The sequence below is a fragment of the Eurosta solidaginis genome, chromosome 2 (genome assembly GCF_040869045.1).
Source record: "Eurosta solidaginis isolate ZX-2024a chromosome 2, ASM4086904v1, whole genome shotgun sequence".
NCBI classification, from domain to species: Eukaryota; Metazoa; Arthropoda; class Insecta; order Diptera; family Tephritidae; genus Eurosta; species Eurosta solidaginis.
Genome location: NC_090320.1, coordinates 222,965,947 through 222,988,666, shown reverse-complemented (window position 1 = coordinate 222,988,666; position 22,720 = coordinate 222,965,947). Strand labels below are relative to the sequence as shown.

The window sequence follows — 22,720 nt, the reverse complement described above, 5'->3', positions numbered from 1 at the left end:
TTTCATTTGTGTGCTTCTCCAACACGGAGTTCATTGAATCAGCACTACTCTCGCTCCCCGAGTCCGGCGCATCGCTTAATTCGTATTTGTCGTCCTTGGATTGCGACTCAGTCCTCCTCTTTACATCCTCCTTATTACATTCAGGTAATGAGTTGTTCATCTTGGTCGTACGACCACCTGCCCGACAAGGCGGGCTCAGCGGTCCAGTATTATATACGGGGAAAGAACCGTCCGCCACAGCAGCGCCCCTTACTGCGGTAAGGCCATAAATACTTCCCGAGATGGCCCGGTATCGGGAAGGCTCCGTTCGAATACAGCCGAATTTATCCCCTGGCTGCAAATCGTCCAATAGGCACGGTCCGCATAACACCCTGGATTAGGGGGTTGGCAGTTCTTGGTCACCGACATCCCGCCGCCCTCCTATGAGGCGAAACGGCGTAGATGTCAGTCCTAAACAGCTCCGCCTCATAGTCGGGCGCTATGGAGTTCGGCTAAGCCCTCACACCAACGACAAGGTGCCTACCCTAGTGAGGGAACACGAACAAAAATAAATACGAATTTTTTAATAATTAATAATGAATGCCGGTTAGCTAAAGTGGTCCCTTGAGGAGCTTATTATAAAATTTAAAAAAAAAATAAAAAAATAAATGTAAGGCGCGATAACCTCCGAAGAGATCTAAGGCCGAGCTTCTCTTCCAATTTGCGTCGTGCTCCTCTTGATTTTTCCCTACAAATTGGCCGGACGGGACCTACATGTTTTATGCCGACTCCGAACGGCATCTGCAAGGCAGATGAGTTTTCACTGAGAGCTTTTCATGGCAGAAATACAATCGGAGCGCTTGCCAGACACTGCCGAGGGGCGACCCCGCTTAAAAAAATTTTCTTCTAATCGAAAAATCTTATTTCTAAAATTTTGATGTTGCTTTGCCCGGGAGTTGAACCCACGGCATACGGTGTGATAGGCGGAGCACGTTACCATCACACCACGGTGGTTTATTACAACAGTAATAAAATGTATTGGAGGACGAAAATAGACGAATATCGCCTGACGTTGTTAATCGGTCACTCCAATAAACACTTTTTGTACGGCATAAATTAAACTAAAATTTTCGCTCTGCCTTCGATTCATAAAATTAAACACATGTTTAATTCACGGTATTAAAAATATAATTATATTAAAATAAGCATATATGTAGTGGCTCCTAGCACACTCCAAAACTTTCATTGTATTTATCGTATCACCCCGAATTTGCTTAGACTTTTTTCTGTAATGAAACACTGTGCATTGCTTCTTGACGTCTATCGCTTCGAATTTTTAAATGCTTTTTTTTCTACACTTTCACTGCAAGAACACCATTGAAATGCACTTTATAAAATACACATTTTATGTGGCAATTGATTTCCATTAACCTCCTTGAAAAATAATGCTTAGTTTAATAGAAATCAGTAAAGAACTTTATTAAAATACAAAATGTCAAAACATTGAGTCAGAGTCACCGTAGTTATTGAATGCGGAAGCCTATTTTTGGACCTTATGACTAAATATTATTTTGTTGTAGGTAATATTATATTCCAGTTTAGTTTTTTGAATATTTTGACTCTGAAATTCGTATGTCTGAGTTCTTCCAATCGGAATTAAAGCACATTTTATTGGGTTTAATTCCTTTGAAGCAAAATCCACCGAATAAAACTTTTAAAATCAAACATAATGTTTTAAATGAAATATGGCATTCCGGTTATTTATAACTATTTTGACAACTTCAAACCAATCACAGATATGTTAACCATTAAAAGTACGAAAGTATCGACCCTGAAAACCAAAATTTCAATGGAACTGAATGAAAAGGTGATTGCAGTCAACAAATTTTGCAATCACTTTGCAATCACACTCGATGCACTCACAATCAAAGTGAATGCTTTTTTTACAATCACTAACTGAATTTTTGGATGGAAAACATGAAATCGCATTCAAACTTTGCTTATATATTTGAAATCAACCAATCATATTTGTAAAATGAATCAGTCTTGATTTATAACTGTATTGATTGAATCATTTTACAGCTCTGCTATATACGTAAGCATTCGTTGAAATTTGAAGCCTCTAGCTATTTAAATAGGGCAGTAATTACGAAAAGTTTCTTATCTGAACAATCGGTTGTGGGGGATATATACTATATATACGACCGATCCCATCAATTTTTTCAGACAACAATATGTAAGTTTGAAGCTTCAATCTGTTAAATTGAGGAAGATATGACAAAAATCCTCTTTTTCTGAAAAATCGGTTATATGGAGGATATATGCTATAGTAGTCTGATCCGGCCGGTTCCGACAAATGTCTAATCGGACACCCAAATACACTCGCTCACCAAATTTTATCAAGATATCTCAAAAATTGAGGGACTAGTTTGCATACAAACAGACAGACGGACAGACGGACATGGCTAAATCAACTCAGCTCTTCATCCTGATTATTTTGGTATACTTAATGGTGGATCTATCTATTTTCGTTTAAGGACTTACAATTTTGGGTTTCGTGACGAAATTAATATACCATTTCATTTTCATGAAAGGTATAAAAATAGGTAGGTACTTTGTGTGAGGATGCAAAGCTTCACGTTTTTTGTGGTCTGCATGTAAAACTATGACTACGATTCACGTATATCAAAAATATATGACGTAAACGTAACTATTTGATCAAATTTGGTGAATTTTGAAACGGTTTTATTTAGCTTGACTTGACAGGCAGGCCGCACGGCCGCATAGCCGCATGCGCGGCCGTTGTGAAAGAATTTTGTAATTGAAATTTAAGTAACTTCCCGATAAGCTGCAAGCTTGAAACTTGGAATATAGTTCAGAACCCGATGACAATGCAATAATAAGAAAAAAATCGCCGCTAGTTGGCGCAAGGATCGAGATGTTCACAAAAATCGTATTTGTGGTCCGATTTGGCTCATATTTGGAACACATAATACATGCAAGAATAAAAAGTGACTTAGAAAAAAAATTGCCACTAGGTGGCGCAAGGATAGAGATATTCACAAACATCGTATTTGTGGTCCGATTTTGTTCATATTTAGAACACATAATACACACATGAATAGAAAGCGACCTATGATGAGCGATTTGGCTTATATTTGGAACAAATATTGCATACAGGCCGGTAGAAGTGACATCGAAATATTTTGGAGTTGGAGGAGGGACAAGCATAGGTGGCGCAGAGTCGAGTAAAGTCTTTGGAAGGATTATGTATTGAGGACTTAGATTGTAACAAATTGTCAGGAGTAATAATGAGTCACTAAATGAACTAAATATAATGAGAAATAGTAGGCAATTAAATAAAGACTAAAAACTTGAAAATAAAACAGGGTTGCGTGATTTTTATTTGAATGAATCACGAATCCAAAAATAAAATGTATTTTTTATTTGTTTTCAAATCAAAAATATTTTTTATTTTTATTTGATCCAAATAAAAAATATTTTTTATTTATTAATTGATTCTTCAGATGAATCAAAGGTACTTTTTATTTTTTATTTACTCGGCGTCCAAATAAAAAGATACTTTTTATTTTTTATTTACTCGGCGTTCAAATAAAAAATACCTTTTATTTGTTATTTGATTCTTCAGACGAATCAAAGATACTTTTTATTTACTCGGCCTCCAAATAAAAAATACTTTTTATTTGCTATTTCGTTCTTTAGGGAAATCAAAGACAATTTTTGTTTCCGATTTGGGTCGCTATCTGAATGAAAGATACCTTATGTTTCTTACTTTTACGCGTTACAAAATGTTGAATGTTTCGCGAGTTTTTGAGTCAAAAACCAACAGGTCAGGAAAAGCAACATAAACTGAAAACTCCCCATTTCACACATTGTTATGGAATCGCATCTTTGATGGAGCAGTATGGAAGGCAGTCGGTATGATCTGGTGTTGCACAGTAGCTAGTCATGTCGGCTGGGCGGGGTCCTTGCCAACCTTACTGTACCTGCGCCATAACAAAAAAAAGTCATATCATGCCTATTTAAAAAACTCAGCTGTCTAATACAAAAAAAACTGACAGAAGCGCAGAGCCGACTCAAAACGCTTGAAATTAAAATTAAAACGACATCCGGTCGAGCCGGATGCCACGGACAGACCGTTAAACATTGAAAAATTTAAAATTCAAAAAAAAAAAAAAAAAGACAGAGATCCAAAAAAAATCTAACGTAAAAAAAATCTACCGAACCGAACATGACCGGTTGCTAACGCTGAAAAATTAAAAAAAAGCTGAAATTTAGAACAAACAAGGGAAAAGGCCGTGGCCACCGTCGCACCTGTATTTCGGTGGCCCCTTACCTGTATTACCCTATGCCTTCTAACTAAATAAGGAAGTCATCATTCCCATTATGACTATATTTTATTTACAATTCATTATAAAAAAATCCAAGGTTCCAAAAATTTAGGGTACGACTTAATTCCTAGCAATAATCAATTAGGAGGCAATTTAAGCTATCTTATGATATTTTAGTTTAATCTACATTTGATTGGTATTTGTGTTTTGTATTTATTAAATTCTTCCCAACACAACAATTTGGCAAAAGTAGTTTACATTAATAGTCAGAACCGTGACAGAGAAAAAGGTGAAAATCCAAAAATAGTTTAATACGTAGATAATTAACAGATAATTGGTAAGCCAAGACATAAAGGTTTTATTATTGTTATTTATAGTCTTAGTTATCCCATTATATTGTGATTTACTATCGATTCTGTGATTTTTGGGTATATTTGGTTTAATTTTATTGTACTTTGGGGTATGTTATATTATCTTAGTTGTATTTAATTTAATTTCATTTTATTTCATTTTGATTTAATCTAATTTTGTTTTATGTTATTTAATTTTATTTTCTTATTTTATTCGCCTTTAAAAAAAATGTATCTGAAAATATATGACTAATTTATTTTGATGTTAATATATAGTTGTATCTGTGTTTGGAAGTTTTAGAAACTGTTTTTAAATTGCCTACTTTTAATATTATGTATAATAAGGTTTGCATGTCTGTGAACATATGCACTTTTATGTATGTAATTCCATGTATGTATGCATATCCGTATATATGCGAACAACGCAAGTGCTATAGATTTTAAGCTTATTAACGTTTCTTACGCTTCTCAAAATCATTTAAGTACTCTTTTTATTCATAATCTACATTTAAAGTTCGTATGTATTTACGTACTAATATGTTTATCATGCTTCAGCTGTTAACATTAATTCTTTAACTATGTTAACCTTAGTTTAAAATTGAATAATCCGTTGGGTATGCCGTAACTATTTACGCTTCTATAATGACCCTAGTTCATGCCTTTAAATTTTCTGCATGAAAAATCTTTAATGGAGTGCATACCCACCCAGCATCTGGATGACGAATTTACTTCCGTATCAATACGCCTTGATTATTCCTTGCAACTAAATGTCGATTTTGTTAAACAATTGAACCAACTATTCATTGAAAATCCGATTGCCTTCCTATGCTCACACTTCTCCATAAATGAATTAAAAAAAAAAAATTATGGCTATACTAAAAATATGTTTAGACCTAAAGAAATGTGGACGCTGTTCCTAGACTACGAGGCCCGATAGCATTTATGTAGACACGTCTTCCAAAAAAAAAAGAAAAAAAGTTTACAGTGCATGAAACCGTGGTACGGAAGCTCCGATGTGGTTGAACCGCTGGTAATTTAAGCTCGATATGTTCCGGCTTCAACATCCTACATGGGTTACGCTTGTTAAAACATCACACTACCATTATTTAAGATGATGACCATAGATAATGTTGGATGTTGTAGTCGTGTGTGAACCTCGTTCAAGTTAACTATCGGCAATTACCTGAGGTTTTAATTTGCTCACCTTCGAGCTCCCGGATACTTCCATCCACTGATGAAATATGTTTATAATATAATATTGAATTACGCACTAAATATGATGGAAAATTGAATCGTAATCATATTCACAAATGCTTCCAAAACATTACTTTATATGATTGATAATTGTTGTTAAATACGATAAAAAAATTGTGAAAGCTAATAAAATGTCATATCAAATATGATGATAAAACGAATAAAGGGGAAAGGAAAATGTGGCTTGCAAATGATTACTCAAGAATAATCCCATCCAGGGTACACCCTTCTCACGACGATACATTGATTTTCGAATAAAAGGAATACTTTTAAATTTGAGCGCTTTCTATCAACTTTCGGATACAACTTCCAAAACGGTGGCTGGGTATAACTACAAGTAATCCCCCCCCCCCTTTTTAAATCTCATGTATATACATAATTTTAAGCATAATTTAGATAGTATTATCTGCTGAATCTAACAGAAGTTATCAAATTTAAAGGTAGGTAATAAAAATTGGTTTTCCGTATCCGGAACGAACTCACCGCTTTCGTGCTGGTCTTGGTGTCACGCCTGGGTCTGCTGGTTGCTGTTGCCCCAATGGCTGTTACGGCCGGCCTATATGCGTCGGCCCTGCTGGTTGTTGTGGTCACAGTCGATGTTATAGCGGCCTATATGGGTCGGCCCCGCTGGTGGTTGCTACCAAAGTAGATGCTATTGGTGGTACGTCCGGTGCTTTCGTGGGCGCTATAACTGGTGGTAGCGCGCTTGGTTGCTAGTGCTATCGCTGGTGGTTGCGCGCGGTGTTGCACGCAATGGTGGTGTTAACGCGCGGTTGGTGGTGGTTTAGTTCTAGGGTGGTGAGTGCAGCAGTATGGGTATCTGAAGGAGCCCTTTTTTTTGTTTATGCTCAATTTCTGTCGTGCTCGATACGACGTCTTGCTGGTATGGGTATCAATGTGGAACACCTATCATTTTCCCCACCGCTGTTTAGGTGTTATACACTGACTACAAAGGTGCTCATATATGTATTCATAGGTTAACAAAGATACTGTATGCCGTGTAGAGGGCGCAAAGTGGGCGCAGTTCACAGGGATTACCTACATCCGTATACACTCAATCGTGAAAGTGGTACCTCAACACGATTGGACAAACATTTATTCCAATTGCCGATTTCCTCGATTAAACTTTGCTCCAGACAATTCCAAGCATATACAAAGTGATTCTCAACTTTTCCTGCGTCGGAATGGGACTGCGCAATACACGTTGTTTATCGTAAAAAAACCAAAACCACAGCAGTCCCAAGCCGGTTCACTAATAACTTAGTGCTTGTTTGTTTTCGTTAATTTGGCTCATAAAATCTGCTGCCAGCACCCAATTAGTTAATTTTTTATACAAAAAGGGAATCGTGAATATAATAAAATCACAAAAATTGCCCGTACATCTGAATACACTTCAGACCAAATTATATTCCTTCAGATTTGATTGAAGGATTATATCCTTAACAGCTGCAAACACGAATCTAATATTTTCAGTATCCGTAGCACATGTGAAATGAGAATATATGATTTTTTCGGCAGGAATGTTTAATTTTTTCCTTGCCGCGATTTTCCTCTGCCTTCCGGCGCTGTCAATTTTTTTTCCGGAAACAGCGTGTTTTCTCCTCGAGATCATCGCTTCAGCCCGTGGCGACCTCTAGTGTCCATTTCGATTAAAATTGCCATGGCACCTTTTCTTTGCCATCACTAGCCACTAGCTGCGTTCCAAAGGTGACTCTCCCAAGTGGACCATAACAACATACTCTTTGGAACAAAATTATCAATTCAAAATTATCAATTCAAGGAACAAAACTGTTCGTATACCCAGTTGAAGTGTTAAATGCATATTAAAAGGACATATGCTTTATATGGGGGAATCCTAATGTGAGCGTAATGTAAAGATATAAACGGAGGAAAGAAACTGAACTCGGATTCGGATCTGCAAATGGGCCTTTTGCAATTTCGAAAGACATCGTAATGTTTAAAGTGTCAGTTGAAAGCACTGCGAGGGCACAGAATAAGAAGTAGTAGAAAATTTTTGTATACCCTTCTCAAGGAAGTAACAGCCAAACTTATAACTTTTTATTCGATATAGTTTCCAAATAATTCTGAAGCCGTCCCGAAATAATCCCTAAAATAATCCAGAGCGACCCGAAAGTTGTTCCGAATTGGTTCTGATGGGGTATCGAAACGGTGCCGACGTAGTCCCAAAAAGCTGCAGGAATATAGGATACATTTTCATCATTTCAAAATTCGATCGGAGTACGTCACACCTTTAAGGATGGACAAAGCAAGGATGTGCATCAAGTAAGAAGCATAAGGTATCTTTCATTTAGATAGCGACCCAAACCGGAAACAAAAATTGTCTTTGATTTCCCTAAAGAACCACATAGCAAATAAAAAGTATTTTTTATTTGGGCGCCGAGTAAATAAAAAGTATCTTTGATTCGTTTGAAGATTCAAATAACAAATAAAAAGTTTTTTTTATTTGAACGCCGAGCAAATAAAAGATAAAAAGTATCTTTGATTCGTTTGAAGAATTAAATAACAAATAAAAAGTATTTTTTATTTGAACGCCGAGTAAATAAAAAATAAAAAGTATCGTCTGAATAATCAAATAACAAATAAAAAATATTTTTTATTTGGATAAATAAATAAATGTAAGGCGCGATAACCTCCGAAGAGATCTAAGGCCGAGCTTCTCTTCCAATTTGCGTCATGCTCCTATTGATTTTCCCTACAAATCGGCCGGACGGGACCTATATGTTTTATGCCGACTCCGAACGGCATCTGCAAGGCAGATGAGTTTCCACTGAGAGCTTTTCATTTGGATGCCGAATCAAATAAAAAATAAAAATTATCTTTGATTTGAAGTTGGATTTTAAATCAAAAATTATTTAGAATCACGCAACCCTGAAATAAAATAATTAGAAAAAAAAAAATTTTAAGTTAAACGGTTTTATTGAAAACAATACTTACATGAAGTAATAATAATACGAAAAGCTAGAAAATAATTAGGTAGGTCCTAGGTACTAGTCATCACACTCCTTACCAATCTAGGGCGTTGAACAGACAATTAAATAAAAGCGTTGTACGCGTCATATTTCTATTGATAGTCATAAGTAAAACCAACTGAACCTTAATCAGGTTATGCTACGCCTCACATTTTTAGAAATTTCACGCGCCCAACGCTTTTATTTAATTGTCTGATCAACGTCCTAGATTGATAGGGAGTGCGATGACTAGTACCTAGGACCTAGCTAATTACTTTGTAGATTTTCGTATTATTATTACTTCATGCAAGTATTGTTTTCAATAAAACCGTTTAACTAAAATATTTTTTTTAATTATTTTATTTCAGACAAAAATATATGCTATATACGTAAGCATTTGTTGAAATTTGAAGCCTCTAGCTCTTAAAATAGGGGAGTAATTACGAAAAGTTTCTTATCTGAACAATCAGTTGTGGGGGATATATACTATATATACGACCGATCTCATGAATTTTTTCAGGCAACAATATGTGCAATATACGAAAGTACACGGTGAAGTTTGGAGCTTCAATCTGTTAAATTGAGAAAGATATGACAAAAATCCTCTTTTTCTGAAAAATCGGTTGTATGGAGGATATATGCTATAGTGGTCCGATCCGGCCGGTTCCGACAAATGGCTAATCGGACACCCAAATACACCCGCTCACCAAATTTTATCAAGATATCTCAAAAATTGAGGGACTAGTTTGCATACAAACAGACAGACGGACAGACGGACATGGCTAAATCAACTCAGCTCTTCATCCTGATTATTTCGGTTAATGGTGGGTCTATCTATTTTCCTTTAATGACTTACAATTTTGGGTTTCGTGACGAAATTAATATACCATTTCATTTTCATGAAGGGTATAAAAATATAACAATTTCAGATGACTGCTTTGAAGAGGTAATATATTTAAAGCAATTTATAGAAAGTCAAACTGATAACTTTAAATGTAAAAATCTAAATGAAAAATTGCTTTATTTTTTTAAAATAACTAAAGAAAAGGAGAGAAAAAGAAATTGACTTAAAATAGTTCAATATTTATGTGCGATACCTAGTCATAATGCTAATGCGAAACGTTGAATATAAGTATTTTAGAGAGTATTATTCAAAGCAAATTCAACTTAAGATTGAATTGAACAGAATTTTACAATTATATTAAAAACAAGCCAGAAGTTTTGGAACAAGTTCTGCGCAACGAAAAATATATGGATGTTTTATTTTATCCTTTTATACTTATGTATGCAAAAAATGTTCCATTCTCGAAACCTAGTATTTAAATATACATACATATGTACATAGGTACATAAGTACCTACCTATGTATTTATATTAACCACTTTAAAAGTATTTTGAATTGTAGTTGTGATTAGCTGTTTTAGAGTACAAACCTGGAACGTATATCAATTGTTTATGGTTTTATTTTTGTGTTGTGTAAATAAAAATGATGATTATGTGTGTAAATAAAAAAAATGTAATTAATTTTCAAAGTGTACGGTTTTGCCCCAGGGGGACCTGGCAGCCCTAGTCTTGAGCACCTTTTTTCATTTCCAATTTTTTCTTTCCACATTTTGTTTTGTATTGATAGTTGTTGATTTGCTATTCAATATTGAAAATTAAAATAATTAAAAAACAAGTAAGGAAGGTCAAGTTCGGGTGTAACCGAACATTACACACTCAGTTGAGAGCTATGGTGGCAACATAAGGGAAAATAACCATGTAGGAAAATGAACCGAGGGTAATCCTGGAATGTGTTTGTATGACATGTGTATCAAATGAAAGACATTAAAGAGTATTTTATGAGGGAGTGGACCATAGATCTATAGATGGACGCCATTTAGGGATATCGCCATAAAGGTGGATCAGGGTTGACTCTAGAATTTGTTTGTACGATATGGGTATCAAATGAACGGGGTTAATGAGCATTTTAAAAGGGAGTGGGCCTTAGTTCTATAGGTGAACGCCTTTTCGAGATATCGCCATAAAGGTGGACTAGGGGTGACTCTAGAATGCGTTCGTACAATATGGGTATCAAACGAAAGGTGTTAATGAATATTTCAAAAGGGCGTGGGGCTTAGTTCTATAGGTGGACCCCTTTTCGAGATAACGCCATAAAGGTCGACCAGGGGTGAAACTAGAATGTGTATGTACGATATCGGTATCAAATTAATGGTATTAATGAGGGTTTTAAAAGGGAGTGATGGTAGTTGTATAGGTGGTCGCCTTTTCGAGATAACGGCATAAAGGTGGACCAGGGTGACTCTAGAATGCGTTTGTGCAATATGGGTATCAAACGAAAGGTATAAATGAGTATTTTAAAAGGGAGTGGGCCTTAGCTCTATAGGTGGATGCCTTCTCGAGATATACCCATAAAGGTGGACCAGGGGTGACTTTAGAATTTGTTTGTATGATATGGGTATCAAATACAAGGTGTTAATGATTATTTTAAAAGGGCGTGGGGCTTAGTTCTATAGGCGGACCCCTTTTCGAGATATCGCCATAAAGGTGGACCAGGGGTGACTCTAGAATGAGTTTGTAAGATATGGGTATCAAATTAAAGGTATTAATGAGAGTTTTAAAAGGGAGTGGTGGTAGTTGTATATGTGAAGGCGTTTTCCAGATATCGACCAAAATGTGGACCAGGGTGACCTAGAACATCATCTGTTGGATACCGCTAATTTATTTATATATGTAATACCTGCCAAGATTTTAAGGGTTTTTTATTTCGCCCTGCAGAACTTTTTCATTTTCTTCTACTTAATATGGTAGGTGTCACAACCATTTTATAAAGTTTTTTCTAAAGTTATATTTCGCGTCAATAAAACAATCCAATTACCTTAACATATTTCATCCCTTTTTTCGTATTTGGTATAGAATTATGGCATTTTTTTCATTTTTCGTAATTTTCGATATCGAAAAAGTGGGCGTGGTCATAGTCGGATTTCGTTCATTTTTCATACCAAGATAAAGTGAGTTCAGATAAGTACGTGAACTGAGTTTAGTGAAGCTATATCGATTTTTGCTCAAGTTATCGTGTTAACGGCCATGCGGAAGGACAGACGGACGACTGTGTATAAAAACTGGGCGTGACATCAACCGATTTCGCCCATTTTCACAGCAAACAGTTAACGCCATAAAGTCTATGCCCTTTTCAAATTTCAAAAGGATTGGTTAATTTTTGTTCGATTTATGGCGTTAAAAGTATCCTAGACAAATTAAATGAAAAAGGGCGGAGCCACGCCCATTTTTAAATTTTCTTTTATTATTGTATTTTGTTCCAACATATCATTACTGGAGTTGAATCTTGACATAATTTACTTATATACTGTAAAGATATTAAATTTTTTGTTAAAATTTTACTTTAAAAAATTTTTTTTTTAAAAGTGGGCGTGGTCCTTCTCCGATTTAGCTAATTTTTATTAAGCGTACATATAGTAATAAGAGTAACGTTCCTGCCAAATTTCATCATGATATCTTCAACGACTGCCAAATTACAGCTTGCAAAAATTTTAAATTACCTTCTTTTAAAAGTGGGCGGTGCCACGCCCATTGTCCAAAATTTTACTAATTTTCTATTCTGCGTCATAAGTTCAACTCATCTACCAAGTTCCGTAGCTGTATCGGTCTTTTGTAATGAATTATCGCACTTTTCGAAATTTTCGATATCGAAAAAGTGGGCGTGTTATAGTCCGATATCGTTCGTTTTAAATAGCGATCTGAAATGAGTGCTCAGGAACCTACATACCAAATTTCATCAAGATACCTCAAAATTTACTCAAGTTATCGTGTTAACGGACGGACGGACGGACGGACGGACGGACATGGCTCAATCAAATTTTTTTTCGATACTGATTATTTTGATATATGGAAGTCTATATCTATCTCGATTCCTTTATATATGTACAACCAAGCGTTATCCAATCAAACTTAATATACTCTGTGAGCTCTGCTCAACTGAGTATAATAATACTGAAAGCTAGAAAATAATTAGGTAGGTCCTAGGTACTAGTCATCACCCTCCTCATCAATTTAAGGCGTTGATCGGAAATATAAATAAAAGCCTTGGGCACGTGGAACTTCTAAAAACGTGAGGCGTAACCTGTAAAGGTTCAGTTTGTCTTACTTATGCATATATGAAAATATCATCTATAAATATATGAGCGGTTGACTATCGATAGAAATTTGACGCGGCCCACGCTTTTATTTATTTTTCTGATCAATGCCCTAGATTGATGAGGAGTGTGATTACTAGTACCTAGGACCTGCCTAACAAGCTTTTAGTATTATTATTACTTAATGTAAATATTGTTTTTAATAAAACCGTTTAACTTAAAAGTTTTTTCTATATTTACTTTGTTTTGTTTTGCATATATGAAAATATCATATAGTTTCAATATTTACTTACATTTCAAAAATTTGAACTTATGTGCTCCAAACTATATTGATATCACTGCTACCAGACTGTATGTAATCTTTGTTCAATGATCCAAATCGATATCGATCCTTGCGCCTCCTGGCGGCGATTTTAGGCCGCTTTCTATTCATGTATGTAATATGTGTTCCAAATATGAGTCAAATCGGACCACAAATACGATTTTTGTAATATCTCGATCCTTGCGCCACCTGGCGGCGATTTTTCGTAGATCGCTTTCTATTCATGTATGTAATATGTGTTCCCAATATGAGCCAAATCGTACCACAAATACAATTTTTTTGAATATCTCGATCCTTCCGCCACCTGGCGGCGATTTTTTTGATAGATCAATTTCTATTCATGTATGTAAGAGAATGTACCCAAACTACGTGTACTCTTCGTCGACAGCCTCGATGTCTATCCACTCCGCGTTTTGTGCGGTCTCCTGGATAGGACCTGCAGAGGTCGCACGCGAGACACGTCCACTGCATTACCGTGCACGTCTTTCTGATGATTTTTCATGGAAATTTTTTACGCGAAATAAATTCCACAAAAAAATTGCAAGATGTTCTAGAGTTTATTGACTACGTGACAAAGTCTAAATCCCTCCCCTTCCCCATGTGACCAGGTATAGTACCTAAAGGCAAGCCCCCCCCCCCCCCCCCCCCTCTTTAAAGGGGTCAGGTAATTTGGGTATGTTCCCTAATATGTGTTCCAAATACGAGCCAAATCGAACCACAAATACGATTTTTTTGAATATCTCGATCTCTGCGCCATCTAGCGGAGTTTTTTCTTTTTATTGCATTTTCATCGGGTTCTGAACTATACTCCAAGTTTCAGGATTGTAGCTTATCAGCAAGTAACTTAAATTTCAATTACAAAATTTGTAAACAACGATACACAGAGTCAAGATAAATAAAACCGTTTATAATAAACTACGGTTTTTTGATGTTGCATATTTGCAATGACGTAGCAAATGCATAATCGTGTATTTCGTTAGTGTATTGTGAAAATTATGCAACGTAAGTTTGCAATTCAATGATGCTAGACCATTTGCAGAAAATCCTGATCTCCCTTAATAATGTCATTATTTTTATTTAGTGAATATTTTAGCCAAATCTAACGTTTTAATCGTTTGTTTTGATTTTTTTTTTGTGTTTTTTGAGATATTTGCTCTAGATTGCACCTGCTTGCCCCATCTGCTTTAGACAGCTGCTCTGCACATGTTTCGGGTTCTATATATAGATCTTATCATGGTAAAAATTTTACAAGGTAAAGCCGGTGAAACAAATGAATTAAAAAAAAATTAAAACACTCACCGCTCTCACAATTTTATTTTGATTTTGTTTTCATAACAAAAAATTATAAGCAACGTGCATGATGGAATGAGTATCCCCGTGTTCTCATCCCGTTGACGTTTTCCCTAATTCTGAAAAGGGAAAGTGGATTTAAGAGGTTGTCTATCCTACATAACTGCCTTTGAATTCAACTACGATCGGAATAGGTTCTACTATACGTTTAGAAATATAATAACTGTATAAGCCGCGACAAGAATTTTTTAGACATATGTAAATATTAACATAACTTTGTATTCTCCAAAAGATTATAGACAAAATTTTGCAGAAAACTTATTTTTTTTTAAGGAAATATGTACATACGAAAAATGAAGCAATCAAGATTTATTACTTTATAGTACAAGTAAATACTGGCAAAAGGACCTGCCGAAAAAGTGAGATTATGTTGTTGACATCACTCTAATATTTTTATCATGGATCTTATGATAGGCAAATAAGAAGACATTTCATTGTTGGAAATTTGTATTGCTTTTGCAACATTTCAAAAACGTCAATATACATAATTCAAAGACGCAAAGTAATATGACCACTTCTTTGTGGGCGTAGAGCAGAGGTACGTCAGCTATCGACCGTTGCTTGTACTATGATTTGACTAACACTAGGCATGGGATACGAACACAGTAGGCCAATATGGCTGGCTATTCTCAATTTAGGTAGAAATTCAGGTGTAAAATGAAAATTTAAACTTATTTTTCATACAAGATTGTGTCCAATTCCTGGAATTCTCAATTTAGGTAGAAATTCAGGTGTAAAATGAAAATTTAAACTTATTTTTCATACAAGATTGTGTCCAATTCCTGGAATCTGAAAGAATAAACTTTATTTTTTATTCACAAGATCCAATATATATACATATATACCGCTCACAAATGTCTTCTTGCCTCACTAAATAATTAACAAGCGGCGGAAAAAGTCACAATCTACAATGAATTCACGCATTCATTTAGCGCTCCTGTAGGTCGTGTTTAGCTGCCTTTCGACCTATACGAATTCACAATGTTAATAGAACATCTTCGAATATAACGGATAATATAATTATATGTACTGTATGTGGTCTATCCTTTATATTCGAAGAATTTTCATCAACAATACGAATTTGTATAGGTCAAATGACAGATAAAGACGACGTATAGGAGCGCGAAATGAATGCGTAAATTCATTGTATTTTGTAACTTCTTCCGCCACTTGTTAATTATTAAGTAAAGCAAGAAAACATTTGTGAGCGCTATTTATACATATTGGATCACGTGTATAAAAAATAAACAAAAGCTTATTCTTCTAGAATTTGACACAAATTTGTATGACAAATATGTAGATCTAATTCTAAGGCTGGGTGGGAGTTTAACTAATTTCATGGTTGCTACTTTAATTAATTTGGACCAAAAATGGTCCTCCCAACACCATTTGATTCGCTGATCCCTTTTTTCAATTCTGGTCCTCTTTAGGCAGTAGCCCCGATTTTCGTACGTTTCTTTCTTTTTCACTAAGGAAAAAATGCACAACTTTTATCAACCCACTTATAATCTTCAGCGTACTTCAAGAGCACGTACAAAAAAGAACAATATGGTTTTACGTTATATTCAGTGATGAAAAAAAAATTCGACTTGGATGGTCCAGATGGATATCGCTACTACTGGCATGGTTTACGCAACGACGTTCGAATAATGTCTAAACGTACATAGGGAGGTGGATCTGTCATGGTCTGGGCAGCTTGTAGGTCAGAAATTTCATTTGTTTCTGGCAGCATGAATGCGCTATCATACCAGCTGATATTGGTTTGAGGAATTCGGTATCCCGGTTTTAGCATGGCCAGAGCTTTGAGCCCAGATTTAAACCCCATAGAAAACTTGTGGGGAATCCTGACAAGAAAGGTTGACGATCCGGTCTGGTCAAGGACAGAATCACAAGCTCGTGGATGAAGGTTGCTGATGGTACTCTAAATAAGCTTATTCAAATTGTCCCACACAGATTAGTGGCTGTAATTAAAGACCAGGGTCGATACAAAAATATAGGCAATAACAAGATAGTGCGTTTATAGTTATTCTCAAATTTTTGTACGAAAAAGCGGATTCTGTTTAGTTTAAACGAAACATATTTAAATGTATTTAATGTTTTGTTTAATATGTCGCTGTGTCTAGTAAATACGTACACATGTACGAAGGTTTAGCTTCATTTATTTTCTTTATAAAAAATATATATGAAAAAGTACATTTGAGTTGATATTTATTTGCAGCACTTTGATGCTGGAAATAAGCGCTTTGGGAACCAGGTCGCCAACGTTGGTTGGTGTGAGACATGTACACATCCTAGAAATGTGAAAATGCAATACGCAGAATTAATTTTATTTTTGTTTGTGCAGTTTGAATTAAAGTAAAGGCACATATTCATCGTGTGCTATGTTTAATAATCTTTTATATAGGAAAATTTAGAAACAGCCTAAAATTTTACGTAAAGAACCCCCAATTTAAATAAAAAAAGTCTAAAAATTTCTTAGCAACCACTGCATCATATTTCCCCTTCATATTAATTAGCTGAAAAATGAAGAATATTCATTTCTAAAAAAATACTAAGCCGGTACCAGGAATATGTATGTGAATATAAGAAACTGGAATAAATTTCCATGTGTAAACATTGCTTTAGACATCGACTGCATCAATTTTTCTAAATAATATATAAAGCGCACTAACCTCCGACAGGAATTTAAGACGAGCCTCTTTTCGAATTTGCGTCGTGCTCCTTTTAATTTTTCCTACAAATTGCAACAACTGGTCCTGCATGTTTTTCGCCAACTTCGAACGACATTTGCAAGGCAGATGAATTTTCGCTGAGAAATTTTCATGGTAGAAATACACTCGAAATCACTGACGAAGGGTGATTCCACTTAGAAAAAGATTTCTAATTGAGAAAACTTGTTTCGTATTTTTTGTTATTGCTTTTCCCGGGATTTGAACTCAGGACCTTCGGTGTGGTACGCGGAGCACACTACGCTGTATGCTGTACGCTGTGTCCAAATTAAGACAAACAAAAAAATTTTTTAATCTTTCCTATATGCTGTGCCATAGTTTTCGATCGGATTATGGATCTGTTTAAACTTTAAACTGCATATGAAAACATTGCGGGAAACAGTAGTTGATCGTCCTCCCTATTAATCAATATCTGAAATTGCTGTGTAAATGTATTTTCTTTTAACAATATATGTATATACAATGTACATTTTTTCATCGCCAAATACATGAGAAAAAGCGTTAGATGCATGTTGTATGTGTATTTGTATATTTAACTTTTATATAGAAAATGGGCGTGGTAATCAACGGATTTTGTGATTCCTGTCTAGGGCAATTTTATTTAGAAAAAGAAGTATGGTTATAAATAATATCACAACCTCTCGATATTTTTGGACACGTATTGGCAGTCAACACCTGCTGTAAGTCATTACCGGAAGAAGATACACACGTTTCGTGTAAAATTATTCCCGACAAGGTGCAAGCTGACAAAGAAATCGCAATAATACCGTCGTTAATTAGATACTGTTGTTACAAAATAGAAATTTTCAAAACTTCTGAGTTGTAATGTGAGACCGTATGTGGTCGTTTTATCTTTTGTGAAAAAAGAAACTTATATAAAAATGGCATGATTGAAAAATGATTGAAAGAATTGATTAATTTTATGTTTAATATATAAAATATATTAGACAAATTTTTAAGCTGTGTCTTATTGAAACCAAACAGCATTAAATTGGAGTTTATTTTGTTATTTTTTGACATTGTTCGTACATTAATAAAAGAAAACTAGTTGGAACTTTTTTTTGAACTTTTGTCCCTTTTTCGATGAATTTTGGACCCAAATGAAAAAATGGTGTGGCAACCGTGGTTGAAATCAAACTAAATAAATATTTAGTTTTGCTTTCGTTGCTCGCTACGTGTTCGATCAACGTGTTATATCGTGTTTTATCGTATAACACGTTATACGTGTTTTATCAACAACTAAACCACTCCCTCTACAATGAGTTTAGTCTTACAAACACAGCCACAGTTTAAAGTTTGTTAACCACTAGTGTATACTAACCCATTCTCAATTTGGTAACCGTGTATATTAGAGCGGATCAAATTGTATGGATGGATTTTTTCATCAGAAGTATAGCAAAAACGTAATCTACTGATGATTCTAAGAAAAATTGCTGAAGACACCATAGCTCTAAGTCCAATTTCGAGTCCCCGACTTTTGCAAAATAGATATTTTGCCGTATGAATGTAGGGTTTGGACAAAAAATCTTCATAGCTTCTGACAAAATTATACGAAAATATCATATTGGGCTTACTTTAAACGAATTTTACGTACATTTCAGAATCTGTATTAATATCTATAGTATTTTTGAATTTTAGTAGAGATATCGGGCTTAAATTATGACAAATTAGCCTAAAATGAATTTTTAACTACTATATTATAATTTTTAACAAAATTTCTTATGAAAATTTTTTTTTTTACAGCTAAAATAAGTTCAGTATATCTCCAACAACTTTCATTCAGTTTTTATTTTTCCGAATTCGTTTTAGTAGAAAAATTTTTTCAAAAAAACCCATATTTTCAAGTAGGTAATAAGCAAAAAAACACAATTTTTATAATTTCAATGTAGTTTATTTAAAAAATGATTTTTTTACTTAGAATTGACCATTTTAACGTAATTTTCAAAATAAAAGTAATTTTATGTTATTATTTTTTAAAATCCTTTTTGCTCTCCATTCGTGGTTGTTTTTCACGACTTTCTGCTGTAACAGCCATAACCACCTTCACGTTTTTATACTCAGTTGAGCAGAGCTCACAGAGTATATTAACTTTGATTGGATAACGGTTGGTTGTACAGGTATAAAGGAATCGAGATAGATATTATCTTCCATATATCAAAATCTTCAGGATCGAACAAAAGTAGAATAAAATGAAAAAGTTCTGCAGGCTGAAATAAAAAACCCTTGAAATCTTGGAGGGAATACTGTTCGTGGTATTATATATATAAATAAATTATCGGTATCCAACAGATGATGTTCTGGGTCACACCGGTCCACATTTTGGTCGATATCTGGAAAACGCCTTCACATATACAACTACCACCACTCCCTTTTAAAAGCCTCATTAATACCTTTCATTTGATACCCATATTGTACAAACAAATTCTAGGGTCACCCCTGGTCCACCTTTATGGCGATATATCGAAAAGGCGTTCACCTATAGAACTAGGGCACACTCTCTTTTAAAATACTCATTAAAACCTTTCGTTTCATACCCATATTGTACACACACATTCTAGAGTCACCCCTGGTCCACCTTTATGACGATATCTCGAAAAGGCGTCCACCTATTGAAATAAGCCCCACGCCGTTTTAAAATACTCATTATCACCTTTCATTTGATACCCATATCGTACAAACACATTCTAGAGTCACCCCTGGTCCATTTTTATGGCGATATCTCGAAAAGGCGTCCGCCTATAGAACTAAGGCCTACTCCCTTTTAAAATGCTCATTAACGCCTTTCATTTGATACCCATATCGTACAAACAAATTCTAGGGTCACCCCTGGTCCACCTTTGTGGCGATATCTCGAAACGGCGTCCACCTATGGAACTAAGGCACACTCTCTTTTAAAACACTCATTAAAACCTTTCGTTTCATACCCATATTGTACAAACGCATTCTAGAGTCACCCCTGGTCCACCTTTATGACGATATCTCGAAAAGGCGTCCACCTATTGAACTAAGCCCCACGCCCTTTTAAAATACTCATTAACACCTTTCATTTGATACCCATATCGTACAAACACATTCTAGAGTCACCCCTGGTCCATTTTTATGGCGATATCTCGAAAAGGCGTCCGCCTATAGAACTAAGGCCTACTCCCTTTTAAAATGCTCATTAACGCCTTTCATTTGATACCCATATCGTACAAACAAATTCTAGGGTCACCCCTGGTCCACCTTTGTGGCGATATCTCGAAACGGCGTCCACCTATGGAACTAAGGATCACTCCCTTTTAAAATACTCATTAACACCTTTCATTTGATACCCATATCGTACAAACAAATTCTAAGTCAACCCTCATCCACCTTTATGGCGATATTCCTAAATGGCGTCCACCTATAGAACTATGGCCCACTCCCTCATAAAATACTCTTTAATACCTTTCATTTGATATACATGTCATACAAACACATTCCAGGGTTACCCTCGGTTCATTTTCCTACATGGTTATTTTCCCTTATGTTGTCACCATAGCTTTCAACTGAGTATGTAATGTTCAGTTACACCCGAATTTAACCTTCCTTACTTGTTCATTCTCAGTTGAGCAGAGCTCACAAAGTATACTAACTTTGATTGGATAACGGTTGGTTGTACAGGTATAAAGAAATCGAGTTAGATATAGACTTCCATATATCAAAATCATCAGTATCGAAAAAAATTTGATTGAGCCATGTCCGTCCGCCCGTTAACACGATAACGTGAGTAAATTTTGAAGTATCTTGATGAAATTTGGAATGTAGCTTTCCGGGCACTCATCTCAGATCGCTATTTAAAATGAACGATATTGGACTATAGCCACGCCCACTTTTTCGATATCGAAAATTTCGAAAAATCGAAAAAGTGCGATAATTCATTACCAAAGACGGATAAAGCGATGAAGCTTTGTAGGTGGGTTAAACTTATGACGCAGAATAGAAAATTTGTAAAATTTTGGACAAAGGGCGTGGTACCGCCCACTTTTAAAAGAAGGTAATTTAGAAGTTTTGCAAGCTGTAATTTGGCAGTCGTTGAAGATATCATTATGAAATTTGGCAGGAACGTTACTCTTATTACCTTATGTATGCTTAATAAAAATTAGCAAAATCGGATACGACCACGCCCACTTACAAAAAAAAAATTTTAAATCAAATTAAAAGAAAAAAAGTTAATATCTTTACAGTATATAAGTAAATTATGTCAACATTTAACTCCAGTAATGATATGGTGCAACAAAATACAAAAATAAAAGAAAATTTCAAAATGGGTGTGGCTCCGCCCTTTTTCATTTAATTTGTCTAGGATACTTTTAATGCCATAAGTCGAACAAAAATTTACCAATCCTTGTGAAATTTGGTAGAGACTTAGATTCTAGGACGATAACTGTTTTCTGTGAAAATGGGCGAAATCGGTAGAAGCCGCGCCCAGTTTTTATACACAGTCGGCCGTCTGTCCTTCCGCTCGGATAACACGATAACTTGAGCAAAAATAGATACATCTTTACTAAACTCAGTTCACGTAATTATCTGAACTCACTTTGTATTGGTATAAAATATGGCCGAAATCCGACTATGACCACGCCCACTCTTTCGATATCGAAAATTACGAAAAATGAAAAAATGCCATAAGACTAAACAAATACGAAAAAAGGGATGAAACATGGTAATTGTATTGGTCTATTGACGCAAAATATAACTTTAGAAAAAAACTTGGTAAAATGGGTGTGACACCTGCCATATTAAGTAGAAAAAAATGAAAAAGTTCTGCAGTGCGAAATCAAAAGCCCTTGGAATCTCGGCAGGAATACTGTTCGTGGTATTACATATATAAATAAATTAGCGGTACTCGACAGATGATGGTCTGGGTCACCCTGGTCCATATTTTGGTCGATATATCGAAAACGCCTTCACATACACAACTACCACCACTCCCTTTTAAAACCCTCATTAATACCTTTAATTTGACCTTTTTATAGAGTCACCCCTGGTCCACCTTACTTGTTATCTATAACACGTTTGGAAACAGATGTTAACAACTGCACATACCTTTCTGTTCCTTGTATATGGATTAGAATATTAGGATCATGTAGTGTTGGCTCATAATCTAAGAATTGTACCAAGTGATCGTATGGAATATTTCTTGTGAATGCCGGTTCAGATAATAAATTATCGTCATGCAGATCAATCATATCAGTATAATCTGAAACATTAAAATTGATATTATATTTTTTGTAAAC

General features: G+C 35.1%; 1 protein-coding gene across 2 annotated transcripts in view; it reads right to left on the bottom strand.

Moving 5' to 3' along the window:
- Positions 1–22,720, bottom strand: part of LOC137240619 (uncharacterized) — a 507,794-nt gene that overhangs the window by 207,725 nt on the left and 277,349 nt on the right. For both annotated transcript variants that reach the window (XM_067767109.1, XM_067767111.1), the window contains exon 2: positions 22,530–22,683. The gene's annotated coding sequence lies outside the window, so the exon portion shown is untranslated. The remainder of the gene's footprint in view (positions 1–22,529; positions 22,684–22,720) is intronic.